This window comes from Charadrius vociferus, unplaced genomic scaffold (genome assembly GCF_000708025.1).
Source record: "Charadrius vociferus isolate BGI_N301 unplaced genomic scaffold, ASM70802v2 scaffold210, whole genome shotgun sequence".
Taxonomy (NCBI): domain Eukaryota; kingdom Metazoa; phylum Chordata; class Aves; order Charadriiformes; family Charadriidae; genus Charadrius; species Charadrius vociferus.
The window spans coordinates 1,783,936-1,795,384 of record NW_009646421.1 but is presented as its reverse complement, the minus strand read 5'-3'; the positions used below and the strand labels follow the sequence as shown (position 1 = coordinate 1,795,384).

General features: G+C 40.7%; 1 protein-coding gene across 1 annotated transcript in view; it reads right to left on the bottom strand.

The window, feature by feature from the left end:
- ENOX1 (ecto-NOX disulfide-thiol exchanger 1) overlaps window positions 1–11,449 on the bottom strand; it is a 156,861-nt gene that overhangs the window by 126,012 nt on the left and 19,400 nt on the right. The window lies entirely within an intron of this gene.

Sequence of the window (11,449 nt, the reverse complement as noted above, 5' to 3'; positions counted from 1 at the left end):
CTCTGCAGAAATGTACAAGTGGAAGAGGGAAACTGGGTCCTATTCTGGTCTGTATTATTGATGGAGGGGCTCTCTCTGCCTAACCCCGGGATCACCCTCTCCTCTTATGTTCATCTCCAGAACTCCAGGGGGGACAATCAAGGCTCCAACCACAATATCTGGCCAGCAACATTTTACTACTGGATTTTACTGATGCCAGAGCGAAAACAGGTTTGTTACCCTTTAAATCCCCAAACGAGTTTGCAGAGCGGGCAGTACTTGCAAACCTGTAAACTCTATTTATATGCAGCCATCCAGTAACATGGACTTCCCTGATATTTTCAATCTATAACACAACCGTAAAAGAAAACTATGACAGGTTGTCATCTTTCGATCGTAAAAGCATGGTGAGCAATAAAAAAAGTTCTCTGGAGGACTTCTTTAGCTCATGCTTACTGTATACATATGTGGATGAGGCATTAAATACAGTATCTCAAGGCTACAGATGAAACAAATCTTGGAAGCACAACAAATAACAGGTCATGTAATAAAGTCTAGTGAGATGTGGCTCTCTTGCAACATGGCCCATAGAGGCCACACGCCACTCTGCATCAGAAAACGTGAAATAATTGAGCTAGGGTAAGGCAAACAATCTAGGAAATGTGTGAAAACCCAAACTGGCTTTGAATTCTAACAAGAAAACACTGAGAAAATATCATTAGATCTACAACCTGATGCTTGTTAGCAATAAGAAGGGAGAATTATGGTATACAGTAACAGTGGTTAGAGTATGCAGATGTGTGATAATGTTTCTGTCACACAACGCTTAGAAAAATGGGATCCCTCTGTCACTACTTGAGGTGGTTGAAAGACCTAATGCCCATCAGTAGATATCTTACAGAGATCGCATTCAAATCTACACCGAAGCTTTGTTGATGGAAAACTAGAGATCAGGGGAAAGAAGAGCCAGGGAGATAGGAACACAACTGTCTGTTAAAGGAGCTCCGGTAAAAAAGGCCTCCACTGAGAACTCGGGGCCTCAAATCCCTGGATGAATAGTTGGAAGGATGGTTAGCTCTCATGTCCCCGATGAGCTCAACTGCTGAAGTAAAACACTGGAAGAGAGGCAGTCCCTAAGGGACGCCAAATGGTGTATATGAGTCATTAGCGATCATCATTTTTGTTTTCTTAGCACTACACCTTTACATTTCTAAGGCGTGCACACGTGGAGAGGCACATGCCACCCCATCAGGCGGTGCTGAAGCAGCTTTTTACAGGGAAATTTATGCTGGGATCCTTTGTGAAGATATATGTTCTCTCTTGAGGCCCACTACTAGAAACTTCCATTCATATATAATAGCCCCCTCGCCTTCACGAGGACAATCTTTGTCATAATGATTACACGCAAGACTGTTTCTGCAGAATTGGATGGTTTGGGTTTGTTTTATCTTAATTCCAGCTTAAATTCCACTTGGACAATAACAACAAAAACCAGCAGAAATGCGGGCTGTTTGCTCTTTTTGAAGGGAAAACGTAGGACACATGTTCCAAACCACATTTAGATTTTAAAGCTCAGAATTAACACCTTGAATTTCAGCCAGAAATGATCTTAGTCTTGAGGCTGAAAGTCCTTCGTCTTGGGAGTCGATAAATCAGTCATGACAAGCCTGAACCGGCTATGGTTTATTATAAAATCAAGCTTGATTATCTACTTGAAGTAATTAGACAGACCAGAACAAAAGGACACAAAGTTAAAAGGCAACATATGTAGGAAGAACTGGAAGAGATATTTTACTTTGCACAGGCTGGTGAATAGCAAGAATGAACTTGTACTTGAAATTTTTTCATATACTGAATTCTGGCTAATAACATAAAGGGTCCCCACAATATTTATAATAAGCCATTTATTAAATCTCTTGGAGCTGCACGGCTGCAGATTCCCATACGCTGCTGCCTGCACACAGCCCTGAAATCCAGGTGCAGCATCCGAGCTCTCTCCTCTCACAGTCCATAATCCTCCTCTAAGTCCCTAGAGGGTTACAAAAGTATTAAAAGCACAGTAAAGACAAAAAAGGATGCCACACCATTTATTACATTAAAGGACAGCAGCACTGTCTTTGGGCATAAACACGCTAAGTATCAGGGAACTAAAAGAAAATAAAATCCAGTCACTTTTCTCTTTCCTGACCTCTTGATTTTGAACAGTTTATTGTTATTTTTTAAGGAATATGTAATTTATTTATGGTACCAGCTACTCTAGCAGATAAAGTTGTAGGACATTCTGTGATGTCTTAAAAATACTTCTACAAAGCATGCTTGAAGTGCTAAAATTGTAATCAAAAGGCCTCAGAAAAAAAGATTTCAATGATTATTCCTGGAAAGGGCTCAGTCACGCAAGTCCAAGTATAGATCAAGTCCCAAAACAGAGCTTTTCCAACGGAAGAGTTAAATATATTTGACAGATGCAGCTCAAAATAGGGTTAAACCTCAACACTGCAGTTGATTATAATATTCCACATTTATTTCTAGTGAAATGAATCATTTGAAATACAATTGTCTCAGAGAAAACAAAAAGACCTGGAGAAGAGTATGACTTGCCCTCTCCATCCACTGCAGTCTGGACCTCTCTCTTATGAACCACAGCTCATGCTGCCAGTTCTTTATAAAAAAGGTGACAATAAACACATCTGCACCTTCTCCCACAGCACTGTCTACTCTAAATGCTAGCAAAGCTCTTTCACTTCCCTTTTCCCAATCCTTCTCGAAAAATCACAGCAGCATAGTCAAAGAGGCAGAGCAGGTAAGAATTGTCCCTTTGTTTCGAAAGGGCACAATAGAGTTTGCCTGTTTCTCAGTGCCTGACTCAGAATATCAGATAAAAAGAGTTAAACCGCTTTTTCACTTACCACCATATTACTGCTGTGCCAAGATACCTATAAAAAAGCTACATAATAGGCAGGCAGCTCCCTAATCACTGCTGCTTTTCATGCCAATCAGTATTATCCCATTGTTTCCATGCGGTCCCTTACCTACCTGGTTTATCTAAGTGAAAGAAAACAGACCATGTGCAATTTGGGCAGGGATTGACTCTTCAGTGTTCAGACAGTGTTTAACTTACTGGAGCTCTCTATCGCTAAGACTTTGCTAAACACAAATAACAAATAATTACTAAAAAATGTAGGCATTGTGGTCAGGAGGAGGAGATTATTTATAAAGAAAAATCAGCTAGGGTCAACAGAACCGTTTTTTAAGGAAAAAAAAAAAAACTGAATAAGAAATGTCCATGTACAGGAAAGGCAGATAAAGTTGTCCTTGTTACACGAACAGACCTATTAAATTTCTGAAGCCACAGTAACAGAATATCTTTTATATTTGGGCAGAACACAATCTAAATACAGTCTGCAGAGTATTAAAGCATATTGTATGCATTAAGTTTAATTATCTTTCACCTCCACGTCGACTAACAGAACTACTTCAGTGACCAGCTGCTTCCCATTACAGAGACATTACTCAGAGCTGGTGATGTCACGCACATCATTTGTCACCACCGGCGCATGGGAAGGTGCAGTAAATCCACTGTTTATCCAAATGAAGTCAACATTAGCAAAGTATTATGTTACAAGCTCCCTCGCATGCCCAGGGATTAGGCTCGCTGAAGCCCAACTTTATTCTTCAATGTGGACCACCAAAAGACATTTTTCCACACTAATTGCCTCTGATGATGTTTCACAGACGGACTCCTGCAGCGAATTGGATGTGCATCTTTATGCACTTTGTGAGCCCTAATTCTCATGCAATAAGCAAAGGGCATTTGAAGGACAGGTGGCAGAAAGAAAGGAAAACCACACTTATGCTCTTCATCCAAGGTAAAATGTAGAAAGCAAGCTTCTCTTGCTTGCTTTCCAGGGGCCAAGCTCTAAGCACCAACCTAGACCATGCAGGCAAAGAGAGAGAGCCTGACTAGGAAAGAACAAAAGATTTTATAGCCCTTGATTTGGGGGCTGGGGATTCATTCACATTCAAGTCTTCCTCTCCCAAGGAAGTCTTGCTCGGCGACTCCCCCAGGCAGTGCCATCTGGGCCATCCTGATCACCGTGCCCTTCTGAGAGCGCTCTGCATGGACAGAGCTAAGAGTCCTCTTGGGACTGCTGTGCCCATCTCCTGCATACCATCCACACAACCTGGTAACAGCTTTGGCCTTAGGGCTTCAGGTAGCATGGCCTTCACCTTGCCACCCAGACACCACGACTGTGCTCAGCAGGAGACTTTGAAACGCTCTGCCATTAACAAACCCTTTTTTTCCCACGTCAATACATAACGTGGTATTCATACCTTTTCTTTGATTAGTTAAAATGCTCAATTTGCTCTTTCCCTTGATTTCTATCCACAATAACTCATTTTTCCCATGAGCAAACTGTACGTCACACAGGGGTTACACTGGATTCCCTATGTCAGTCAAAGGACCTGGGATCCTTGGATGGGGAGTGACGTTTGAAGGGAAAGTGCTGCAAATAAGCTGTGCTCCAGCAGAAGTGAGCAGTCAGTAGCAAATGGTTCCCAATAGCGTCTTGGCTTACTTTATGCAGTGGGATGCTTGTAATTACTCACACGATTTCTTGTCTAGAATAAATAAACACATGGAAAATAGTGGGAATGGAGGCTTTCCAAAGTGAGATAAAAGATGGGGAAAACTTTTGCAAAAATAAAATATTTCCTTATGTTACTTTACTATAACTTCAAATAAAAGCATGCCAAGCAGATTTTTGGTGGGATAATTACCAACAGTCAGGATTTAAAAAAAAAAAAGCCAAAACATCTAAACAATAATTTTATTCCCCTATTTTGAGACAATTAAGAAGAGTTATGCCAAATAGTAATCAGTCTGTTTTCCTAAACTGTTAACTGGCCTGGGCAAATGTATAACAACAGAGAGAGAGAGGCCATATTCCAAAAAAACCCTCACCCCACATACAACACAATCTTTGGGACATTCAGCCAACATGTTCCATGTTAAAAAGCACTATTTCTCTTTAAGCACTGAGCAGATTTTAATCATTATCTTCATCCTTGGCCTCAATTAAGGTCTAATATAGAGGAGGCACTTGAATGACCTAAGAGGTACACTTAACCCTGAATAGTGTGTCAAAGGCACTTAGAGTTTCTGCCACATTTCCTCTGGCCTTCGAATCTCTCTCTCCTTTCTCTGTTGTAACCTGACTGTGTTTGTTCCTAGCACTTTAATGTTCCCCGGTGTGAAGTCTCCTTGAGTAACACTCACATGATAGAAAGTGTGATTAACTCTGCAGGCGCTTTTCAGGTCAATGAAAAAAACCTACTTGTTACACTAATATATAATACTTCTTTAGAGATGTTCCCAGTGGCTCTACATATTGGGATTCCCACAGTACATATTCTCTTTCACTCTTGCTGCTCTCCTGTGTCTTCATAATAAAAATACATAGTTTTATCCAGGTACAAGCTTGACTCTAATCCTTTAGAGTATGTTTCACACCTCTTTAATTATTCTGATTGGTCATTCACATAATTTAAATGGTAAATCTTTTCCTCTAAAATGCAACGTTTCTGTAGAGAAGGCTATAAAAATGAAGTAGGAAGGAACTAGAATAAAATTAGGGAAATGATATCTTTTTCTTCAGAGTATGCCTTACTACATTTGTCTTGTTCCATAGGCTGGCTTGTTAACAAAACACAATGGATAAAACAGGTTGGGAAGCCACGATAGCTGAAAAGATGCCTTCCGAAGATACCTTGTAACCTCAAGGGGTTTGCAAAACCTACGGAAAACTCTGCAGATTTTATTGAGACTTTTTATATCTTCTTTTACTGCCAGATGTCAAGCCAGTGCAGCGTTCAGAACAAGGGTAAATGTGCTATACTACGCTACCGTGTCACTGGCTACTACTTCCAGCAGTTACTTGTGGTCTGCAGCTTATGGGGGCAGGAGCACCCGGGTACATGGAGCACCTTCACCAGCTGCCTGTGCACTTCAAAGCTCACATCAGGAGCGCACGAAACTTTGGTCACAAGTTATAGATGTTCAAGCATTTTTTCCTGAAAAAGAGTGATTATAAGGCTGAGAGAGTGGGGGCTGTTTAGCCTGGAGAAGAGAAGGCTCTGGGGAGACCTTATTGCGGGCTTCCAGTACCTAAAGGGGGCCTACAGGAGAGCTGGGGAAGGACTTTTTACAAGGGCATGTAGTGGCAGGACGAGGGGGAATGGCTTTAAACTGGAAGAGGACAGGTTTAGATTAAATATTAGGAAGAAATTTTTCACTATGAGGGTTGTAAGGCACTGGAACAGGTTGCCCAGAGAAGTTGTGGATGCCCCATCCCTGGAGGTGTTCAAGGCCATAGTGGATGGGGCCTTGGGCAACCTGGTCTAGTGGGAAGCGTCCCTGCATGGCAGGGGTGTTGGAATTTGATGATCTTCAATGTCCCTTCCAACCTAAACCATTCTATGATTCTATGATTCTTTGATCTTCAGGTCCTAATTCAAGTGGCTTACTTTAAAATTTTTGTGGATAGACCCTGTCTCAATTAACAGGAGCTCAGTACTAATTACAGAAAAGGAAGCTGTGTTTTGTTAGGCATGTCTTGGACGATTCAAGTTATGTTCTCATTGGCACATTGGTTCAGTGGCTAAGCAATGAAGTGTAGAAAAAGGAAGCTTTAATAGGTAACGGGGTGGCGTGGGTAAAACAAAATGAGACTGCCAGATGGCTACCGGTGGCTCTAAGCCTCCAGTAACGGAGAGGCCACAGAAGTACACCCACGAGAGCTGGCAGAATCTGCTGGCCAGCTGACTTCTTAAAGTCTTCAGCGCTGCTTAATGTACAGTCTTTCTTTGGGGAACTGCTGAATATAATCAAATATACCTTGATTTCCTACTTTATTTGATTTTCCTTCATTAATGTTACAAAAATAGTTCACAACCAGAACAATGAGGGACATGTTTACAATTTAGTCAGCATATGATGATCTGCAGTTGACAATAATTCATAAGGCATGCCTCATCTATTTTATCATAGAAAGACACTGAAGTTTAAAGGACTTTTCCATAGTCAAGGCAGACTGGTGAGGGAATTCTTAAGTCTCAGCCCACCCTTGATTTTTCTCAAATAATCCTCAGGTCTTCTCTGGACAGGAATCAGTGACCTCTTGAGATATTGCAGGAGAAGGAAAAGCTGTCATGCTAGTCATCCCCCTGATATGCCCATCACATGGCAAAATGCTTGAGATTAACTGGAATCTGAATATAGTGATTGCCTTTAGTTACAATCTTCATTCTGAAGAAAGAGAGTCTGAATATTACTCATGATTCTACGATTCTCCAAAGACTTGGAGGTCTTGAGCTAACAAAATTCAGGAAGGGATATTTAACCTTGTGTCCTTGGATGCAGGAGTCTCTAGATCAAAATTTTCCGAATTTTTCTGCTATCAAAAAGTAATTCCAGGGTTGCAGTTTCAGGATTACAATCACTTAGTGTCAGAGGTGCTGCTTCCAAAAGTGAATTTTTTCTGAGTTATGACTTGATTTGAAAATATAACCTCTAGTTTGGGGAACCCTGTTCTATATAGTAATGATCAAGAGGAGACCCCATCAGAGGGAGAAGCATTTCAGCACTGATTTGCCTTGTACATCTCTCCCTGTGAAGTATCTGATACTCAACACTGTCAAAAGCACAATCCTGAGCGAGGTGACCTGATTGGAACTGACAGCTCCTATGTTCCACTGAAATCAGGTCAAAAGACAAGTGTGTGGGGAAAGCAAAGACAAATGGAAAAACAGAAAGGTTGATGTAAGTGTCTAATATTTCATAACCTCCAGTGTCTAAAAAATACACGCCTGAGGCCACAAAAATGGTATATGTTTTTTCTCTACCTTTTGGTAAGCAAAACGTTAAGCTTCAAAGCTTCCTAGTCTCTGATTTCACTAGGATTTTGTACAGGTGGTCAAAGTCTAACTTCAGAAAAACAAGACTGGAGGCCACTGAAAATTTTAATATCTTGAGGCTGAAGCATGTTGGCTGGACTCATATGGAAAGTGTGCCTTAATAATTATCCTGTAAATAAGTGTAAGGCATCAGTTTTCGGCCATACCTTTGACTTCTAGGCAGATCTATAACTTTCATCTTGGATGTCTGCCCTTGTGGTTTGTTATTTTTCTCTGTAAGAGTACAAATATGTGGCACAGGGCATGATCTTAATAAAGTCTAAAAGAATTACCACTCACATACCACTCTTTATGTTCATTTGTGTTGGCAAACTTTTTGACATATGCCATTTTTGACTAACAAATGTGTAGGTCATCTAAGTCATTCTGGAGGAAAGCATCTCAAAATTGCTTCATGTTTTTCAGGGCAACGGTTCATTAGTGAAAGGAGAACTAAACTGAAGAGAAGTAAATAATTTTCCTGGCAGAATATCTTCCTTTAGAAAATAGGTGACCTGATGCCATTTGCTGAAACAAATGAAAGCATAAGAACACTAAATTCAGCAATGCCAAAGCAAAAGCAAAATAAAACATTCCTAGTTGGCCTGAGGTCACTAAGTTTTTCTGCTAGTCCTAAAATGTAAAAAAACAGCAGGCTTGAATGTACTTGAAAGATGTGCTTGAATCACATGAGTGCTGAGTGCACAAAGAGGAATCAGATCTCAAAAAGGTGGAGTACAAACTATCCTTCCCCTCTCACCTGGCCATTTTCCTCAAAGTCTCAAAGCGTAGAAAACAGCAATTTTAAGGCCTGGATAATTCAAAAGCAGTTTAGCAGATTTTCTCCAACCTTTCCAGATTTTTTTTTCCTCTGGGCTGAGACCAACCGTGAGAAATTTCAGACCAAAAGGCAATTTTTTGGAAAAAATTAGAACCTGCTGAAAGGGGAGGTTCAGAATGAAAGTGCTTTTCAGCCACAACTATTCCACATCAATCTTTAACACTTTAACTAATGCATTATTAAACTACAGTTTATTGTATGAATTATCTATATATAATGTACAAATGCATATATTAGTGTACATGTAATGCAGTAGCCAAATATTATGGAGAAAGGTAATCTTCCTGAATAACAGTAAGTGTAAGCAAACTATATGTAGAAACAGAAGACATATTATACAACTATTAACAAGAATCCATCCTTACAAATGAAAAGCTCTGACATTTGCCCAGATCAAAAATCCAATTTTACAGCGCTGGGAGATAAGGAATTAAATAGAGTGCAGATATCATCTAAACTGGTATTAAAAGGTTAGCAGTGCTTAAAATTGATTAGTTACCAAGACCAGAGAGCCTACATCCCAGGCTGTGAGAAGAGTATTGGCCAGATGTTGTGGAAGCTTTAGCTGTGATTTTAACAAACTCTCGGGCTAGGCAAGAGCTTCACAGATTGCAAAGTGGGGAGCATAACTCTGGTACAAGGCAGGGCATCCCAGCAGGTTACACAGCAGCAAAGTTATCAACAGTTGGGAAAAAAAGACCCATCAAAAAGCTTTAAAGAGACTTAGTAGATCGTATGGGAACAAAACAACCCTGGAATTTAGGAATTAGGAACTAGCTGGTTTGGGGGAGGAAAGGCTGTGAATGGGTAAGTCCTTTGGAAACTGAAAGATCAGGGAACTAAGAGATATGTCAGGATATAGATGAGTACTATATACCAAATTTCAGACTATGGCAGGTTGTGTAAAGACATCAAGGAAAGATCACTCTCTCTTCCAGATTATTCTGAACTAGCTGCTTTCCTAGCTGTCATCAAGGCAGGAAAAAAAGAATAAGATAAATTTTTAAAGACAGACAAAAAGTTAGCACTGGGACATGAGTGTGCCATTTTCATCTCCAAGAAATGTCACATATGACAGTAGTAAGAGCAGTATGTGACTGCTGACAAAGATAAGTTCATTACTAGGATTAATAGCAAAAAAATGAAAAAAGTCAGAAAGGGCTAAGGACTAGTTAGATATTTGATCTAACATGGTGATGCAAACTCTCGCTGAATGCAGATATAGTAAATATATTATAGCAAATTATAAGTATTTTCATGGTAAATTGTGGTTTTGCCTTTATGGATTTGCCATGAAGAAAATATGTCAAAAACTTATGAATCATAAGGAAATATAATGAAGTGTCAAAGCACCTGTTTACTTTGAAAATACAAGAGAGTCTCAAACAAAGGAAAGCGAAAGGAAATAAAAGAAGTTATTCTGCACCCGTAGAGAAATCAGGCAGCACTTCAGTAATTAATATTTATTACTTATGGCACCTTTCATACATTGAAAATGCTGAACAAATACCAACTGACCTGTACAACACTCCTACAATATGTGATACTCATAATTATGGAAATTATAGCAGGAAGCTGGCAATGAAATAAAGTCCTGGAGATCCTCCCTTGTGGGGAACAGCATTGCACATGAGATGAGGCTGCCATGTAAGGATTGCATAGCACACCCGAGGACACAATTTACACTGAAACTGGAGACACAGAGAAAGAAGGGAAGACAAAACGGTGGGCAAACCTCCACGGGATATGCAACCGAGATGCTTATGAAATGCAGCAGAAGCTGATTTTGACATTTGGCTTTTTTCAGGTTTGGAGGTAATTGCATTCAAGTTGAGTGCAGCACCTGCTGGCAAAGCCCCACCAGAAAAAGGAGAAAGCTATTTCCCCACCAGCACATAGAATCATAGAACGTCCTGAGTTGGAACAGACCCACGATAATCCAAATCCAACTCCTGACTCCACACAGGGCAAGTTAAACCATATACTGAAGAGCATTGTCCAAATGCTTCTTGAGCACCAACAGGCTTTGGGCCATGACCACTTCCCTGAGGAGCTTGTTCCAGTGCTTGACCACCCTCACAGTGAAGAACTTCTTCATAATAACCAATCTGAACATCCCCTGATGAAGCTTTAAGTCATTCCCTTGTGTCCTATCACCAGAGAGAAGAGATCTCTCCACTCACCCTCATGAGGAAGTTGAAGAAAGCAATGAGGTCTCTCCTCAGCCTCCTCTTCTCTAAGCTAAAGAAACCTAGTATCCTCAGCTGCTCCTCTTAAGTCTTGCTTTCTAGTCCTTTCACCATCTTTGTTGCCTCCCCTTGAACATACTCTAATATTTTTATATCCTTCTTACCACACAGAGCACTCAAGGTGAGGCCGTACCAATGCTGAGTAAAGTGGGACAATCACTTCTTTTGACCAGTTAACTACACTGTGCTTAACGCAACCCAGGTCAGCCCTTTTGGCTGCCAGGGCATATTGTCGACTCATACTGAGCTTCCCATCAACCAAAAACCCCAGATCCCTTTCTGCAGGGCTGCAGTCCAGCCTCTTGTCCCCCAATCCACACGTACATCCAGGATTACACTGTCCCCGGTGCAGAACCTGGCATTTGTCCTGGCTAAACATCATACGGTTGGTGATTGACCGGCGGTCTGATCTATCCCGATCTCTATG